The sequence below is a fragment of the Drosophila mauritiana genome, unplaced genomic scaffold (assembly GCF_004382145.1).
Source record: "Drosophila mauritiana strain mau12 unplaced genomic scaffold, ASM438214v1 Y_36, whole genome shotgun sequence".
NCBI lineage: Eukaryota > Metazoa > Arthropoda > Insecta > Diptera > Drosophilidae > Drosophila > Drosophila mauritiana.
The window spans coordinates 309,272-317,565 of NW_022881582.1; positions in this window are offsets into that span (position 1 = coordinate 309,272).

Sequence of the window (8,294 nt, forward strand, 5' to 3'; positions counted from 1 at the left end):
TCAGGCAATAGCCGATCTATTCGCCAAGTTTCAAACAACATATTCAACTTTACCTCATTCCGAACAGCCATACTCTTATGCGGTATCTAAGTCGAATCTAATATTTTGCCCCACTATAAACGAAAGCTCACTGCTTAACGATCTTCAGCGTGTTAAACCGGTCTATTCGCCAGGTCCCGATGGAATGAAAGCAATTACAGAGGAATCTCTAAATTGTCGGCTATCCCAAAACTTTTCGAAAATGTTAACACTTCTCATTTGCAGCACCTTTGTAGATCAATCATATCACCATGTCAACACGGTTTTATGAAACGCAGATCTACAACCACTAACCTCTTGGAGCTAACTTCTTACGTAATACAGGGTTTCAAAAATAATCTTCAAACAGATGTCTTCTACACTGATTTTAGTAAAGCATTTGACTCTGTTAATCATTACCTTCTTATAAGAAAACTTGATCTTATAGGTTTCCCTGTTGATCTTCTAAATTGGATTTCAAGCTATCCGAATGGCAGGACACAACAAGCCCCCCTTAAAAATTCTTTATCTTCTATTCGCCGAGTCACATTCGGTGTCCCACAAGGGAGCCATCTGGGTCCGCTTCTTTTTACCTTATTCATTAACGACTCCACTTAATAACAAAACATTCGCGTGTACTTATGTACGCAGACGATGTAAAAATATTGCCTCCAGTACAAGGACACTTCTTGCCATTTGGACTTACAATCCGATCTAGACCGATTTCAAATATGGTGCCGTGATAACATATTAGACTTAAATGGCTCCAAGTGTAAAGTTATGACCTTTTGTCGTGCCAACCCAATACGCACGAACTACACTCTAAGTGGGTGCTCTCTGGACAGAATAACACGAGTTGATGATCTTGGTGTTCTTCTGGTCCCAAAACTAAAATTTTCTGACCATATTTCGTCTATTGTCAATAAGGCCAGGGGTGTGCTTGGTTTTATAAAAAGGTGGTCTAAGGAATTTGATGACCCTCACTTGACTAAAACCTTATTTATTTCGTTAGTCCGTCCGATTCTCGAGTACGGATCACCTGTTTGGAGTCCACAATACGCAGTCCACTCGGACCGCATTGAATCGGTCCAAAAAAACTTCTTACTTTTTGCCTTGCGGCGCCTAAATTGGGATGCAAACCATATATTATAACCATATATTATATATTACCTCCTTATTCCAGTAGACTACTTTTAATTAAGTTACCATCCCTAGCTAACCGTAGAACTATGCTTGGAACAGTCTTTATTTGTAAGCTTATTCGTGGGGATGTTGAGAGTCCCGACTTGATTAGTCGGCTTAACTTTTCGGTTCCAAGTAGATTCACTAGAAACTATGTACCCCTTATCTTAAATCATTGTAGATTTAATTATGAGTTGCATGACCCTTACAGAGTTTTATGTTCTGACTATATGGTAATAGACTTTATCCTATTATCTGTAATTTTGACTCTCTGCCTCTATTAAAGCAATCGATTTTATCTTTTCTATTACATAATTAGATCCTATTAACACTAATATTTTACACATAGTTATTTTACATTATATTCATTTCCTCGTTCCTGTTCTTTTTTTTATATCGCGTCTATATCTTCTCGCGAATCGAGCCGTACGATACACGGCAGCGCCCCTCGGTCGGTTGGGCGGGAGGTGTGGCCGTAGGTCCCTTTGGAAAAAAAAAAAAATATAAAAAAAATAACAATCACAGAAAAGGCTCGATCGATAATTAATATTATAATTAAAAGCCTATAATTATATATTTTAATTGTAATTATAATTAAAAGCCTAATAGTGCAGTATATGCACTTAATAAAGTGCAGATAAGAAAGTTTGATTACAAGTCAATTAAAACAATACTTGTCGGTTACGAACCAAATGTGTACAAAAGGTGGAATGGGAAATCGAAAATTTTATGACAGCTAGGGATGTTGAGGTGGACGATATAAACATGTTCAAAGTTGGTACATGAAGAAGAGTCGAAGGTTCAACTTCTTTTAAGAAAGATTATGTAGAGTCAGATTTTCCAATGGTAGAAAATATAATACAGGGTTTCAAAAATAATCTTCAAACAGATGTCTTCTACACTGATTTTAGTAAAGCATTTGACTCTGTTAATCATTACCTTCTTATAAGAAAACTTGATCTTATAGGTTTCCCTGTTGATCTTCTAAATTGGATTTCAAGCTATCCGAATGGCAGGACACAACAAGCCCCCCTTAAAAATTCTTTATCTTCTATTCGCCGAGTCACATTCGGTGTCCCACAAGGGAGCCATCTGGGTCCGCTTCTTTTTACCTTATTCATTAACGACTCCACTTAATAACAAAACATTCGCGTGTACTTATGTACGCAGACGATGTAAAAATATTGCCTCCAGTACAAGGACACTTCTTGCCATTTGGACTTACAATCCGATCTAGACCGATTTCAAATATGGTGCCGTGATAACATATTAGACTTAAATGGCTCCAAGTGTAAAGTTATGACCTTTTGTCGTGCCAACCCAATACGCACGAATTACACTCTAAGTGGGTGCTCTCTGGACAGAATAACACGAGTTGATGATCTTGGTGTTCTTCTGGTCCCAAAACTAAAATTTTCTGACCATATTTCGTCTATTGTCAATAAGGCCAGGGGTGTGCTTGGTTTTATAAAAAGGTGGTCTAAGGAATTTGATGACCCTCACTTGACTAAAACCTTATTTATTTCGTTAGTTCGTCCGATTCTCGAGTACGGATCACCTGTTTGGAGTCCACAATACGCAGTCCACTCGGACCGCATTGAATCGGTCCAAAAAAACTTCTTACTTTTTGCCTTGCGGCGCCTAAATTGGGATGCAAACCATATATTATAACCATATATTATATATTACCTCCTTATTCCAGTAGACTACTTTTAATTAAGTTACCATCCCTAGCTAACCGTAGAACTATGCTTGGAACAGTCTTTATTTGTAAGCTTATTCGTGGGGATGTTGAGAGTCCCGACTTGATTAGTCGGCTTAACTTTTCGGTTCCAAGTAGATTCACTAGAAACTATGTACCCCTTATCTTAAATCATTGTAGATTTAATTATGAGTTGCATGACCCTTACAGAGTTTTATGTTCTGACTATAATAGACTTTATCCTATTATCTGTAATTTTGACTCTCTGCCTCTATTAAAGCAATCGATTTTATCTTTTCTATTACATAATTAGATCCTATTAACACTAATATTTTACACATAGTTATTTTACATTATATTCATTTCCTCGTTCCTGTTCTTTTTTTTATATCGCGTCTATATCTTCTCGCGAATCGAGCCGTACGATACACGGCAGCGCCCCTCGGTCGGTTGGGCGGGAGGTGTGGCCGTAGATCCCTTTGGAAAAAAAAAAAAATATAAAAAAAATAACAATCACAGAAAAGGCTCGATCGATAATTAATATTATAATTAAAAGCCTATAATTATATATTTTAATTGTAATTATAATTAAAAGCCTAATAGTGCAGTATATGCACTTAATAAAGTGCAGATAAGAAAGTTTGATTACAAGTCAATTAAAACAATACTTGTCGGTTACGAACCAAATGTGTACAAAAGGTGGAATGGGAAATCGAAAATTTTATGACAGCTAGGGATGTTGAGGTGGACGATATAAACATGTTCAAAGTTGGTACATGAAGAAGAGTCGAAGGTTCAACTTCTTTTAAGAAAGATTATGTAGAGTCAGATTTTCCAATGGTAGAAAATGATGAATCTGTTGATTCTAGAATAAGTGTACAACTTAGGGAAAATTCCAGCACCAGTTGCATGAATTTCCAGTTTTCTGTTTTTTTGGCTCTTTCAACTCAATACAATTTACAAGTCATATGGATGTGAAAAGAGCATTCTTGAATGGAACACTAAAAGATAAAATCTACATGAAGGTTCGGTTGCTATTTATGGCCTTAAACAAGCTGCAAGATGCCGGTTTGAAGTTTTTGAAAATGTGCTAAAATATGTTGGATTTGAAAATCTAAAAGTTGATCGTTGTATATATATTTTAGATAAAGGAAATTTCTTAGATAATATCTATTAGTGGACGATGTAATAATTGCAACTAGTAAATATGAAACTATGTGTAAATTTAAATGACTGATTTGAAAGAAGTTCGATATTTTATCGGAATTAAAATTGATAGAAATAAAAGTTAGATATGTCTCAGTCTATCTACATATGTAAAGAATGTGCTGAGAAAGATTAATATGGAAGACTGCAATGCAAATAGTACACCTCTTCCAAGCAAACTAAACTATGAGGCTCTTCAATCTGTAGAATCATGTGAGGCACCACCACCACCAACTATGAGGCTCTTCAATCTGTAGAATCATGTGAGGCACCATGTTGAAACTTGATTTGTTGTTTGATGTACATCATGTTATGTACTCGCCCAGACTTAAGTACATCAATAAGTATTTTAAGTCGATATATAAAAGGAACGGTTGATTTGAGATTGAAATATGAGAAAAATGTACAGTTTAGTAATATTCTTATTGCATATGCTGATTCTGATTGGGCACGAAATGAGACTACTGTACTACTGCTTAACGGCCATTGTTTTTTCTCTGCCAGGCCAAACTTTTCCATCTTGTACTGCATGTCCCAGGAAGTGGATTTTGTTTACAAGGAAATGACATTTCTCCCACTTTTACGTAAGCCGAACTTCGCTGATTCAAATAGCACCAACTTTAGTTTCTTAATACATTTGTCATTCGTCTGTTCATATATCATAATGGTCTAACGATTCCTTCTTTTAACCAGTCATCGACTTCTTTTTTAACGGCTTCGGCTTCAACTGGAGGATGTCGACTTGGTTGATGGCGAAATCTTCTTATCCGGCACAACTCTTAGCTGAACAGGTGACTCTGCGTCGCGGTTGGATGATATTCGTCTATCAACTTCCGTATCATAGGTGCAAAATGGGGAGGAGCGTTCACATTACTTTCAGTGCAACAATAATCATGAATACTTATCTGGTTAATGTTAGCTACCTCAGGACAAGCTGACAACGACGTAAACGTAAGCCCATTAGCATCCAGTGTAAATTGAAAATTCGATAGAAATAAATCGTATCCAAGGAGAGCATCATCTTCCATTTTTTCATCCGCTACCACGGTGAAGTTTTGAACAGTCTCCATATCGTCTATTTGAACAGCTCCAGCGAAAACTCCCAGCGGAAACGTGCCCGCCTTGCCCTAGCCACGCAACAAAGAACGACATTGGCTTAGCACAACATCTTTTAGCCTCATGTAAACAGAGTGCTTCACTTTAACACCCGTGTCAACCAGGCACGCAACTTCAATACCATTAAGTATAATGTTCTTCAGCCGTTTGGAATCCTTTACCAATTGCACCGATTTCACTGACTGCGGGCAACTTGTTGATATATGACCCACAGCACCACACTTAAAGCACTTCGTTCCAGCATTGCAATCTTTCTTCATGTGTTCAGACGATCCACAATGATAGCAACGAGCCGTATTTTTACTGTTGTTATAATGCTGCTGCTAATCGCTGCTGTAAATCTGTTTTTTTGTCTTGCTTTCTAATTCCAAATTTGCATACCGCTCTTTAAGTTCCTCATATGTACTACAGGTATGCATTATAATTTTGTATTCGTTTTTGATGCGTAGTCCATTCACAACATAACGTATTACAGACTTGTGTTCAATTTGGCCCAGCGCGGCAATTTTCTTCATCTGCAAGACGTATTCATGGAAACTCTCCGTTTGCAATTTTTTCCTATTTGCCAGTTTCTCGTGTACTTCTGCACTTCAAAATTTTCGTTTAAACTCAGTTAAAAGTGCTGTTTTCAATTCTTCATACGCATATTTTTGCATCTCGTTTAGCCCATACGCATCAGCATTCAACTCGAAGTTCTCAATCCAATTTTCGACAGTCACCGACTCGCCGTCAAAATCTGCCACAACTTTACCGAAGCCCTCCAATGAGACTAATCCACTTCATCAGCTTGAATTTTCAAACTCAGCAGCTGAAATATTTGTTGTAATTGTACTTGACTTTCCATCACCGCTTCTTCTTTTTTCTCTTATGGTTGTCTTCGTGTATTTATTTGTCGCCCCGTTTTTGGTTTTTCACCTTTTGGTGTTTCACCGTAATTTTTTGGTGTTTCTTTCGTACCTCTCCTTCGTGCAGCTGCTTCCGAACCTGACGCACTTCGCATTTGTCTCTATGTTTCACCGTTACCTTTCTTCGAAGCCAAACATATACAAGTTATTTTTGGTCCTACTGTCCAGAGGTCCTTCCGATGGGTGGCTCCGGCAGATAGGTGTCCACGTAGGTAATTGATCCCTTGGTCCTGATGTTACTCAGGCGGAATGTCTTCTTACGTAGATTATGGTGGAGGGCGTGACTTTGCCCCCTTTGCTGGACACTGGCCTTCGGGCTCAGCGCGGATAAATTATGTCAAATGCAATTTGTTTTACGGCAGAAGCCGGAGTAGCTTGTTCTTTATTTATAAAGTGCTAGCTTAGAACTGAATACAAAAGTGTGGAAAAATGTGAATCTACCCTAGCTTTAATGCATCACGCCATAAACCCATGGTCGGCAATCCGATTCAGCATTTATGCAGCGCATTTCGATACCCCGGAAGATGGGTATCCAATTGCCACTGCTGACCGTTCTTAGCGCAGAGCGCTGAACTCAGTTGGGGCGCGTCAGCATTATTTATCTGGAGCCACTTAGTTGCTAGGGTAATTTTTACGTAAACTTATGCTCTGTTAGTTGTTAACTACTCCCCCCTTCAGATTATGACCGTCCTCGGTTATATTGAGTTTATAGATGGTTTGTTGTATTTCGATGGAGGCTCGCCTTTTCCTTAATGCCAAAAAAAGGATGAGTGAACCAATCAGAGCAACGTTCAGGATCACTCCAGCCGCGAACCAAAGTTTAGGGGAGCCCGCGGCGTCAACCTCGTCCTTGAACCCTTGGATAAAGCGCAGATTGTCGTTGTTCATGCGGTGTAGCAAGGGCATGCTCAATATCGGGTCATGGCCGACGATGTTCAGTAGTGGTGATCTTGCTACGCCAGGCTGCTTATCTAATGTTTCTTGAAAATTTATGAACTCCGATCCGTTGACGGTAGCTGACCGCTCGAAGGTTATTAGGTGCGTTCCTTTGACGAGAACCTCTGGGCCGCCGTCCGTGCTGACGCGGGCTGTCGCTTCGTTAATGACAACGATGCCGTCATCTATAGGCATTACTGTTCTCAGGTGGCTGGGTTGAGTGTAGCAGTGGTCCGAGATTCCCGCATGGAGCGAGCGGGCGCAGGTTTCGCGTCGCGACCGCTCATAGAAGGTGTTGTGCGTTGTTTCCGTGCACTCTGTGACCGCAAAAGTGCCTTCTTCACATTCCGCCAAAATGTCTTCGTCGAGCCGTAGGATTATGAGGACTTTTTTACATCTGACCTTAACTCTGGGGTAGGCTATTAGTATATGGATAATATTATCGGACTGGAGAAATCTAATTTTAGCTGCTTCCAATAAACTAACTATTGGAGTGTCTTGTTCAATTAGTGATTTCAGATCGGCATGACTAAGGATAGTGGGATTTATTATATCAGCCTTAGCCAATGTTATGATTAGAATTAAATTTTGTATCTCTGTCGTCAGCATTCTATTTCTCGCTAGTAGTTCTTCATACAGGTGCGGGGTGTCAACCAAATTGTTATTCCGTGCCTTAATAATTTTATTAATGGTGTCGGTCAGTTTGTTTATCTGTTTTTGAGTCTCTGAATTTATGTTAATCTGCCTGGTGTTTGAGTCCACTAGCTGAGCTTCTGTCATCTTGACTTTTAGGAAATCTGAGGCATTAGGAGTTCCTGCAACTACCCTAAGAGCTGTACCTAAGAAGTCTAAACTCTTCGTAATTCGGTGGTGTATTTTTAGAACGGACAACAAGTTTCTCAAATGATCTGTATCAACGTCTAGTAATTTGCGCATATGCGACTGCGGAAAAGACTCGGACAATTTTTCTGTCTCATCTACCATACTAATAAGTTCCGAAAGGTTGCTCGAGTGCCTCAAGCAGTCACGTTGTTCAAACACCAGTACATCTCCATCTGCAACGGGAATGTATTTTTTTTTTTTTTTTTTTTTTTTTTAAGCATTTTTGTATTTATTGAATCTTCTTGTATAAGAACTAACAATAAGTTTAAAAATCTTAACTATAACAAGTATTTTTTGAACAGTTGTATTATTTTTCCAACTGTTCTATGATTAAACGGCCCTAAAAA